This window comes from Lissotriton vulgaris, chromosome 4_1 (assembly GCF_964263255.1).
Source record: "Lissotriton vulgaris chromosome 4_1, aLisVul1.2, whole genome shotgun sequence".
Lineage (NCBI taxonomy): Eukaryota > Metazoa > Chordata > Amphibia > Caudata > Salamandridae > Lissotriton > Lissotriton vulgaris.
The window spans coordinates 497,965,353-497,977,504 of record NC_141691.1 but is presented as its reverse complement, the minus strand read 5'-3'; positions in this window follow the sequence as shown (position 1 = coordinate 497,977,504).

Below are 12,152 nucleotides of genomic sequence, written 5' to 3'. Positions count from 1 at the left end.
CAATTCTGTAACATATTACATCACATTTCCTAATAGTATTGACGCTTAAGGAAGAAACATTCTTTATGTTCGAAAAAGTCACATCCTAGAACAGAGCATGCAGGTGGTTTTTGGACTTAATTGAGTGATCGCACCATCTTTTTACCCCATACTTGTTTTTCGTAATATAAGTGTAGCTCCCTCAAACCATAAAGCCAGGAACTTACCACTACCAAGTCCTCACAAGATTTGCTCAAGTAATTTGTCCTGGCTAATTAATCATAAGCTAACACCTAAAATTACCCTGGATGGACTAAGAGAAACATTTTTGAATCCCATAAGAGATGACAGCCAATAAAAACATATTTTGTTTGCATTTGGAGGCCTACTGTAGTCTACCTTTAGTTTCACTAGTATTTCACCCATGAAAAACAATAATCGTAAAGGTGAGTACTCGTACTCTAACAATGTCCAATCTTAAATTAAAGTATCAAAGAGCCAGATTCACACAATATTATAGGATCTTGTTTTACTATTAATAATGCTCAGATGACTGAAAGAATGGTAATATAGGATGAAGGCATAACAGGACTCGTGTTTCTCAGTATAAAAACTGTTACTTAGAAGTAAGACATTACTTCTTTGTGTAGTTTCTTTGAATTGATTAATTTTGTTTAATTACACCATTAGGTATCATGGAACATCCGCATTGTAATAAGGAGAGGAAAATAGGTAGTTATAGATGTGAGGGTTGTAATATCTGCCACCAGTTTGTAAGCGATGTTAGGGTTTCATATCATACAGTGAAACATGAGACATGATATTTCACTATTTGTAGAAGCAAAACTATAGTGTGCTTATCTTCCCATGGGAAAAGGGGTGAATAGGAGAAACCAGTGCTGAAATACAGATCAGGGTTAATGACATAATTTTGCCATCAGGACGAGGATGTCAGGGGCCCCATTGTTGGAACATTTTCTTGAGAATAAACATAATGAGAAAGATATCTGCTGTTTATACTACAAAAGATAGAAGCAAAACGCAGAGGGGGTAATTTCAATTCTATGAGAAAAATACAGGAATTGTTTTTTGTGTCTACGGTTAACACCCATAGACTAGGATTTAACAGTAGGGAAGAATAGGAGGGTATCATTGGTGATTGGGTTATAGATTCAGGTATAGAAGGGAATTTTGCTCATTGAGTCGAGGTAGGCCGAATAGGACTTAATAGTGGGCAAAAAGGGGAACTCATTATTGGTAATTATGGATTTTTTGCCCTTAAAGTGGAAGTAACAGTATGGTTTCCCACACATAACTGGAACACAATAATAGGCAATTCTGTGTATTCTTGGTGTTTATCTGACTCCAAAATGGCGCCTTTGGAAATGTGAATTATGTAGGAGGTCTTTAGGAATGATTTCCATGATAATAGTAAAGGCCTGTTTGAAGCTAGTATCACTTCATGTATGGCAACTTTTAAAAATGTTATCATGCATATACCAGTGTTAGTGGTTTTTATGCTGGAAACACATTTTTCGTTTAGAGAAAAGCCTCTGTAAAATAGTGGCCAACTTTGGATAGGAAGACACTATGCCCTACAACAATTAGATACATATCCGATCATGCAGTTGCCATGTGGAAGGCCTTTAGGAACAGTTCTTAGTATTAGAACAGAGGCTGCATCGAGACTCTCATGTATACATCCAAACTCATGGATTTTTTTTAAACTTGGAAGGATTAATTGAGAGGGAAGATACCCTCTCTAAGATGTCTGCCAGAGTCTAAGGGCCTTATGTATGACCATTTTTAGTGGCTGCAAATGGGAAATCGGTCGGTTTGCGACCGCTAAAAAAGGTTGTAGTATGTACCAAACCAATTTTATGAGTTGGTAACCGGTCACTGACTCACAAAATAGGTTTTGCTAGTTGCTATTAGGAAGGGCATGCCAAGGGTGTCCCTTCCTAATAGCAAATTGCAGGGGGGTGTATGATTGTTTTGTGATTGCAAATGCTGTCACAAAACAATTGCATTTACCAGTTACCAAACAGGAAGGCGTCTCCAGGGGACCCCTCACCCTTTGTGATTGACAGCGAAAATGTTTTTTAAGAGCAGGCAGGGATCATACTGAACACTGCCTGCTCTTAAATAATGAAACTGAAACGTTTCATTTTTATTTTTTAAATGCATCACCATTTCCTTTAATAAATATGGACTGCATTTTTTTTAAAGTGCTTTAATAAAAAAGCGGCACAGACATGGTGGTCTGCTGCCCTCAGTAGGCCACCATCCCTGGGAGTGCCAGCCATTCCCAATGGGTCACAAATGCGACCAGCCTCATAAATATTTAATGAGGCAGGTCCATTGCGACCCATTTGGGAATCACAAACAGTGTCTCAGACACTGTTGTACATCGATGTTTGCGACTTGCAATTTACGGGTCTCAAACAGTGAGGGTCGTACTCTGGCCTCAAGTGTAAAACCCAACGTCCGCCTACAATGGATGCAGGCGTAGCCCAACAATCCTTTAAATAAAGGCAAGTTAGCTCCATTTTTATTTTTTTGCACAAAGTACACTGGATGGAGATGCCTGACTAGACTGTGGTAAGCAGATACTAGTACAATACTGAGGACTTTCAATTACAATTAAAATATAGTGGGACATTAAATGCATTTTGAATGGCAAGTTACCAGCTGTGTGTTGAGTGTACAGTTCCTTTTTTATTTTCTATATAGGCAGTAACTGATGTCTAAAACTGGGAAGCAACTTACAAGAATTGAAACACATCAGTGGAGGAGGAGACCCATTCATGACAATACTGTTCCAACAACAGATCAAGCCGGAAATAGCCCAGCATGGGGCACTATGATAAGGCAGAGAGGGGGATATATAAAGGAAAATGTCTTAATCTGAAAACAATTTCTGCTTTTTTAGAATAAACTGTTTGGCCTTACTGTGGAAGTTTTAACCTAGATGCAATTATGCCTGTGACATGTGGCATATAGGATAATCACAAAAAATAGAGCTTGTATTCTGGCCGGGTGAAGTGACATTTTTAGAACAATTCTGAGAAGGTGAGAAGAAAGCAATATGGTAGTGATGTAAATTAGAATGACACCACTCGGAACATATACTCATAGTGGGTTGTTGGACAATTTGTTTTCGAGACATATAGGTCCCCGACTCCTTCAGTTACAGTAGTGGGTTTCTAGCTGAACATTTAGAATATGTGGTTGGAATTACAGTAGGTAAACAATGACGAGTGGTAAGAGATATCTGAGTAGAAACATTTAGAGTTAGAAATGGGTATATGGATTGGGACAGTGTGCATCTGATCTGATAATGAGATGAACATTTTAGTATATCGGTGTTATACACAGTATACATGTGTGAGTATGAAGTATTTGTGAGTGGTTATGGAATACCATATGGAATTGGTACATATAGATACATTTTTCGTTAACATTTTCCCCAAAAAGTTTTTAAATTGGTGTTTTAAATGAATGATCAATTTATCGTGAAAATGAATTTTGGCAGAGGGCTGGCAAATTTAATATGTTTGTGCATCCTTTTGTGATGCTAACAGTGCTTTATATACCAACAAGTAAGTATTGTTTGTATTTTTGATTTCTTCGTTATATTTATTTTTGTGATGTAAAAATTGTTGTATAGTTTTCATGTATTATTTGTTTTTACTTTGTCTTACAGATTATGTGATTTTTTAATATTTCTATTTTATAGAAGATCTACATGTATAATAATCCTGAAGAAGGTGGAATTTATAAATAAATTCTACTGCAACTTAACAAATTATTGTGACAGAACCAGGACATTTCTACATGACAAAAGCAAAGTTGTGGTTGCTCAGTGATTTGAATGGTAGAGGAAGATGTAAAGACAGATTGACTTGCCTAAAACAAAATCTTCCTTTTCTTTTATGGTTATGTGTGGTATATGTTTTTGTATTTTATGTATGTGACATTTTTAATATGTTATGTATACGATTTTTATTTGAATAAAAGGTTATATACAGTTTTTTAGACAATAGGTATTCACATTAGTTTTCTTTTGATTTAAGGAGGCATGTCTGTGGATTCTAGATATAGATTATCTATGCAGTATAGTCGATTATATACCTACTAAGAAAAGTGGCATACGATTTGATCTGCAAGAAACCGGGCCTTGCAGTTATTCGAGCCTTTTTGTCTCTGCTTATTTTTTTTGCTATCAGATCTACTTTGTAATGGTTTTAAAGAGCTATCTGTGAGGATTCCACATTTTTTTCATGAAAATCTACGTATATGCCAAATAATACAGCTAGTACAATCATATCTTTGTCGTTTCACGTGATTAACCTAGGCATTTATTGTGAGGATTCCACATTTTTTTTCATGAAAATCTACGTATATGCCAATAATACAGCTAGTACAATCATATCTTTGTCGTTTCACGTGATTAACCTAGGCATTTATTTTGGTTTAGTAATCTTCCTCTTTTTTGAGCCTTCTTGTTCACATTTTAAAGGATGCAGATTTTGCCGTTCTTGTTAGATAAAGAGATATGTTTCTCTTAATCTTTCATGACACAATTGCTTCATGCCAATTCTGTGATAATAATTCAGGGCCAGATGTTCAAAGCCCTTTTGCAATCGAAAAACTGGTTTTGTAAAAGTATACCATGCAAGGGCACGTTAAAAAAAGTTTTGCAACCATTTTCAAATTGAAGATAGGAGAGGGTAAAAAATAAACACTTCCCTCTTATTTGCCAGTCACAAAGGGTTGTATTAATGGTTTTATGCCACAATTGGGGATATTGAGCAGTAACCAACCCCTAGTTGGGGTAGTAATTGATTCACAAAGGGGAGCTGTCCCTGTGGGACTGATTTTCTTTTGGGGATCTTGCCAGGTGGCCTTAGAAGGAGTGGTCCATTTGGCTAATGTCTTTTTTCCTCAATGTCTGTACAAATAGGAAACATTTTTCTAATGCGGCACAAGTCATATTAAGGGGCATGTGCTCATTTAAAAAAAGTTTTCCATTGGTAATGCAAACACAGAGACAGATGGCTGCTTCTCATTGCTGGGCTCCATCCCAGCATTACAACTAAACACATTGGGTCATAAATTGCAAATGACCTAATTATAAGTGATTAGGCAGATAGGTTGTTTTGTGACCCCCCTGTGAATGGACAAATTGTGATGAGACCATTTAGTACATAGGCTGCATCACAAATTGCACACCCATTCACAAATCAGCCAGGGTGTAAAATGTGACATTCCGTACAAAATATTGTTTCAAAAATATTGTGAGACACAAATATCATATAAAAAATATTGTGATGCCAATAGTATCACTTAACAGAACATAGAAAGTATATCTATAATTGTATACAATACAGATCGTTTTTATTTAATATAGTTCAATATAATGTTTTAAAATTATTTTGTTGTATTGTATTCGTTTTTGTTTTGTAAGTTAATACTATTTTAATGTTAAGCAATTTTTTACTATAGAGTTTTTGAATGGTTAATTTATTTAAGGATTCTTCACATTTTATTTGAAAATTTTAATTGGCACATTGTTGGATTTGTAGGGGAAAAGGGTGGGTACTTTTTAATATATTTAATTTTAAATGTTTATTATTTTTAAATAATTTGATTACTAATTATGTAAATTATTTTAATTGTACATTATTTATAGATAACTTGATTCAAAATGTTAATTAATTGTAATGGTCAATTGGTAATTAGATTATTGCATTTGTTAATCCATTTTAAATATTTGTAAATTAATTGATTGTAGTATTTTATATGGCTTGATATTATTTTTAAATTACTGAGTGTTGTTAATATTTTTCAAGTATTATTTTAATTTATTTTTGTGGGTATTGGATGTTTGAGGTGGTATGTTGGGAAGTTTTTTTAAATATATATTAGTCAATCTTTTTAATTATCTTGCTGTGTTGGTGGGCAAACAAAAAGTGTTAGAAATGGGATTCCTGGTTGTTCGACTGCATTGGGGCGCCAGGCAGCTACAGGACCTATGCAGGCTTTGGTAACAAAGTAGCTTTCCTGGTCGCAAACAGCCTAATGTGTTGATCTTTTCCACAACAGGTGCTGGAGTCAAGAGGCGATGAGGGATACGCCCAATCCTACTACGCAGTTAAGGGGATGCATTGATCTCACCAAGCTGCAGTGACAGCTATACTTTGTCCGATGTGTCGATCTCTGGAGTCAAAGTGCTGGCTCTGATGCTATGCAGCGATTTTATTCCCACACCGGGTTAAAGCACTGGTACTGCTACCCGCAGACAGGAGATGTGTTGAAATCCATGTTGCAAGTATCTGGGCCTCTTCCAGTGAGTCAGGTCCAGGAGCAGGGGTAGAGACTTTGATATCCCTGAGTCTCTCCAGCAACAGGAGCCAAGCCAACAAGCCCTTGGAGATCACTTGGCGGGAATGCATAGTCCAGCTCCCCTTCAGCAAAGTCAGAGAGCAGCAGGCAGCCGGGCCACACACAGAAAAGCAGGCCTTCCAGATCACAGTCCAGTTGAGTCCTTTAAGCAGCATACCAGTTAATCTGGCAAAGCTTCAGATACAAGTTCACTAGTGTCTGATTTTAGGAGGCCAGCGACCCAATACTTATACCCAAAAGTGCCTTTGAGGTGGGAGGTCACTTTGAAGCAGCTCTCTGAAGCGCACAAATATCCCTTTAAACCCAGTCCTGTCTGCCAGGCTACTTGTGGGAGGTAATCAGTCCTTTGTATGGAGACAGGACCCTGCTGATTTAAGTGAAGTGTCAGCCGCTCCCTTCCACCCTGCCCAGGCAAAGCCATCAGAATGCAAATGTATGTAGATGGGTACTCAGAAACACCTATCCTTCCTGTATTGTGGGCATGCACAAAGTATAGCTGTCACCCACCCCAGGAGTGTTTTATAGACAGTACGTGCAGAGAAAGGGCTGCTTTCTCAAAAAAGCATTTCTAAAACAGTAATGTTAAATCCACCTTCACTAGGAAGGAGGATTTATCATTAATATTCCAAACATATGAAACAAAAAAAGCTACTCCTCTCTGAGAAGGCATTACAGCTTAAAAGTGTATTAAGGAATTAACAATGCTATCCTATGAGAGGAGTAGGCCTCACAGTAGTGAAAAATGGAATAGGCTATTTGTCACTGCCAGAACATGTAAAACATAAAGGTACATGCCCTACCCTTTACTTGATTAGCACCCTGTCCTTAGAGTTACTTAGAGCCTACCTTAGGGGTGACTTATATGTAATAAAAGGGGCAATTGAGGCTTTAAATGCCAAGTAGAATTGGCAGTAAACTGCACACACAGGCACTGCAGTGGCAGGTCTGAGACAGGTTTGAAGTGTACTTATGTGGGTGGCACAATTAGTGATGCAGGCCCACTAGTAGCATTTGAAGTACAAGCCCTGGGTATATGGTATACCACTTTACAAGGGACTTACCAATACATCAAATATGCCAGTCAGGTATACGCCAATGCCATCATGTTTAGGGGAGAAGCACATGCACTTTAGCACTTGTCAGCAGTAGTAAAGTGTTCAGTGTCCTAAGGCCAACAAAAGAACCAGCAATGCGGGGAGGCAAAAGGCAAAAAGTCTGGAGAAAAAACCCACCATAAGGATGATAGGTCTAACAAAAACATGCAGGGATATTGGCAATGTTTTCAAACAATATGTACAAAAACAAATCATCAAAAATAAATAAATACCAAGTACCTCACTTACTCAGACTATCGACAGGATTTTAAGTAAGCAAGTCATTTTTATTTGCATGATTAGCTAAAGTAATTACAAAAAAATGAATGAAACCAAGCTAGAAACTGCTTACTATGGTCTCTATTACAAAAACGAAAAGGTTTTGATCGTATGGAGTGGCTGCAATTACTTTAATATGCTAATAAAACATATTTAGGGCACAGATATTCTTGCAATTTAACAGTTTACTATACATTAAACATGTTGGACCACAGATTCAGTTTAGTTTGCAGAATACTAAAGGTATATTTTCATAGAGCTTACCCAATGCAGCAGGTAAAGTTACTGCACACTAGCATGAATGGGAGAGAGCCGACCTGCGGCATATCTTGAAATAAGGTACAGTTCTGCTCTCCCCAGGTGCTGGTGCACTTGTGTCTGCCTTGCACAGATGCAGACACCCTAATGACACAGTGTAAGGGTATCTGAGTTAAGGTCAGGATAGTGTGTTTGCAGAAAGTGGTGTCTTTCTGCACAAAAACTATAGTATGAGACTATTTCCTCTTTATATTTGCAGCAGACATGCAAAGAGGAATATGACAAGGAGAACTACAGATATTTGGTACAAAGCCCTTGTCTACAAGTCTTTGTGGATATGGGTTTGCAGCAAAATCCATGAATGGATGCACAGGAATGCACATGCACCACCCATGGAATGCCCAACTAACGCAAAGTAACACAAGGCATCTATATGACCTATGTTGCATTAATTCTTTTACACAGCAAAGCATATGAGCCTTTTCATTGCTTTGTAAATACCACAAAGGGTTTTGTGTCATGCCCTCTTGCATCTGGAAGGTGGTAATTCCCTACTTCATGGTTTCAAAGACTCTGTACTGACACCCCTTAGTGGTATTATAAATGCTGCAGGACATCTCATCCAGGTCCTGAAGAAATGTAATCACATCACCCCCATCCTCATGGAACTCCATTGGCTCTCCTGGCCGGTCCACACATCTTCAAAAGCTGATGCATAATTTACTTTGCAATCATGACCAACATAGTGCAGACAAGTTCACCACCTCCGGTGGTTCTTGCCACATCCACAGCCATGACACCATCAGACTACAGACTAAAAAGTGTTAATTAAAGAAACATGAGTCAGCAGGCTTTTTCAGTTTATACACCCAAGATCTGGAACAACATCCACATATCCATTAGGAAACAAACATCTATTAGGAAAGAGTTGGGGACTCACTTCTTTAAAGAACGCTACATCACAATGCATTAACCATCCACAACCGAGCTTCATATCCTATTACTCATTGTCTTTGACCATATAGAGCACTCTGATGCCTTTTGGCTAGGTTCTCGCTGTATAAATATCATATACATACATACATAATAGCTACTGTTGCAAATTATGGAGCTGTGAATTTCAAAGATCTGTGAGCTGCAGATTTCTTACTAATAATTCTAAATAAAGTATCCAAGGGTTAGCATACTACAGCCTGGATCTGTTACATTCCTGCCATTGTTATGTATTTTAAGCTGCCAGTGTGAGCAGATCTTAACATTTAGACATATAATTGCAAAGATAGTCTTTTGTATATTAGTCTTCTTCCACATTCTAGGTGGCTTTGTAAGAAAAGGTTGCAAATACATTCCCGCACCAGCCTTCTGATGATTGTAAATGGGCTGTCTTCCAAGAGACATATCATAGAACTCTGCAGTACATATGGCAATGATTAAGAAGGACACCTATAATGAAATAGGGGAATCCTATGCTTGATGAAGACCTAAGTTAAAATTTCCAATATCAGGTGCTGACTTGCAAAAATTGAGAGAGGTGTATAAATAAATTAGAGAACTAAGACTGCATCAGAATATCTTTACATCACAGAGAGCCACTTCACCCTCAGTGGAGAGATAACTCAATACATGTAGGGATAAGACTGAAAGATTCAAAATATTGTTTTGTGTTATCAAAAGATCCTGTAGACTTCAGAAATTGCATTCTGGCAACAGGTATCTTTTTCAATATATTAATGATGTTCTGACACCTGGTTTAGGTACCACCACGAAACTTGTATAAGATTTGTAAGGTTCATAATGATACTGTTAAAATAATATAATTAAAAACAATGACGGATGTCTGATCAATTAAGTTAGTGTTGGTATGCTTATGTTGAAAATATTTTAAATGGAGAAAATATGAATAAGCACCACTAGAATGAAGTCCATGTGCTATTTCCTCTTCTCAAGAATAAACAAAGACGAATCAATGATTGAGCAAAGGACACTTACCTGTCTTGTAATATACAGGCTCCTCCTTAACCAATCTTAAAGAATATAGAAATAAAAGGAAGTACCCTTAAAATACGGCAAAGCCAAAAAATATCCTTTCAGACTAGCATCCCCCAAAACCCACTATTTAAACAATAGGATTCTCGCCCTTTATGAACCAATAGCACTTGCTTACTTTATCCAGGTATCCAGTGCATTGGGCACTAGTGGCCACTAAAGATTACTATGAATCTTCTGTCAACTTTTTTTGTGAGTATAGAGATGAAATTTCTCTGTGCACTGCAGCGTTGTCTACATGCACTAAAGACACACAAACATAGGTGCTACTAAAATCCATGGCTAGGGTGTCAAAATGAGAGGGCTATTTTCTAGCTCCTCACACCAGCTTTTCTATTTTTTTCTACCAACCTTGTCTTCTCATTTCTGATGTTTTCTTCTTCATCAACCTCAATTTTTTGCTCTTCTACTCTTATTATATCTGGTCTCTTAGTATTACATTTTTACTACTGCCACAATGCCGTACCCCACCCATTTCCTCTGCCCCCATATCATATTTTTCCTCATCACTCATTCATCATTTTTAAGTTGTTTCTCCATTGCCACACACTACTTCCACCATGTCTCACCTCACATCTTTCTTTCGGCCTCTCTCTTTTTTTTTTTTAATTTTTGAAAACCTTTATTGAAACCAGAACACACAGCTATTCAGCCTGACATCCCGGAGGCGAGGCAGCAAGAAGAAAGGAGAGAATTAGTGTCAAACAATTGAAACATAATCATCGAAGGTTAATTTTATATGATATAAATACAACAACAAGCGCCCGCGGGCGCAAAGTGGCAGTGTGTGTAATGTGACGCTGGGTGTCAGGGATGGGTAGGGAAGAGGCAGAGAAACACGTATAAAGGATGAATAGCAGAATGGAGAAAAAGGCGGGAGGGGGAAGGTAGCAGGAGAATATAATACATTAGAGCTCAGTTGGCGTCACAGGTTAGGGAGAAGCATTATCATGTTGACTGATTGGCTCAGGCGGTAAGCACACATCCCCCCTATATTCATTCCATGCTCCCCAAATTTTAGTCCAAGTTCGAGGTCTCCCTCTGGCCACATAGACTGTCTTCTCCCTGAACATGCACCAGTCCATGTTGGCCTTCCACTGTACCAACAGGGGGGCTTCGGCCGCACCCCATCTCCTGGCTATGTCCCTCTTAGCTACCATGTTCCCAAGGGTAACCCACCTAGTCTGTGCAACGTTATGGTCGGAAGGTTCCCATATGTTCAGGAGGCATCGACGGGTCTCCGCCTGGGCAGCCACGCCAGTCACCTCTTCCATAACGCGGTGTACCCTTCTCCAGTAGGAGGCGATCACCGGGCATTCCCAGAGGATGTGTAGAAAAGTGGCAGGAGCCCCACAGCCCCTGCGACAGAGACCGTCAGGCGAGAAACCCATGCGCATCAATCGGGGCCCTGTCATATACACCCGGTGCAGGACCTTAAACTGTACGAGGCGAAGACGGGAAGAAATGGCAACCTCCTTAGGAGAGGAAACCGCGCTCTGCCAGTCCTCATCGTCCAATTCAAGGCCATCTGCTACCCACTGGTCTCTCAAACTAAGGAGGAGGTCCGTACGTACATTGATCAGCTTTTTATAGGAGAGTGAAATTGCGCTGTCCGGCATGTGTCCATCTAGGATCCTGTCTTCCAGTGGGGAACTTTCGGGAATGGCGCCGTCCGGCGGAGAGGCCGAAAGCAGCGCATGTCGCAGCTGGGCGTAGCGAAAAAACTCCGTCGCGCCCAGCTGGTATTCAGCTTGTAACTGGGGGAAGGTCTTAATCACGCCCTTGGAGAGCATATCATCAACCCTGCTGATGCCGATAAGGTCCCACCTATCAAATCCCTTGGTGTGCCATAGTCTACCCAGGATGTCGGAATCAAAGAGGGGAGTGAACTTCGTGAGTCTGCCCTGCCACCCTTGAGCCTTGGTAACCGCTCGCCAGGTGCGGACAGCCGTGCGGGTGGGGCCCGTCAACCGTCGGTCAAAAGACTTCGAGTATAGGGCCCGATAATAATTACCATCTCCCATCAGCCACCTATCCATGGCATATCCGGGGCTCGCCACTGGGCCATAGAAGCCATGGTTTAGGGCA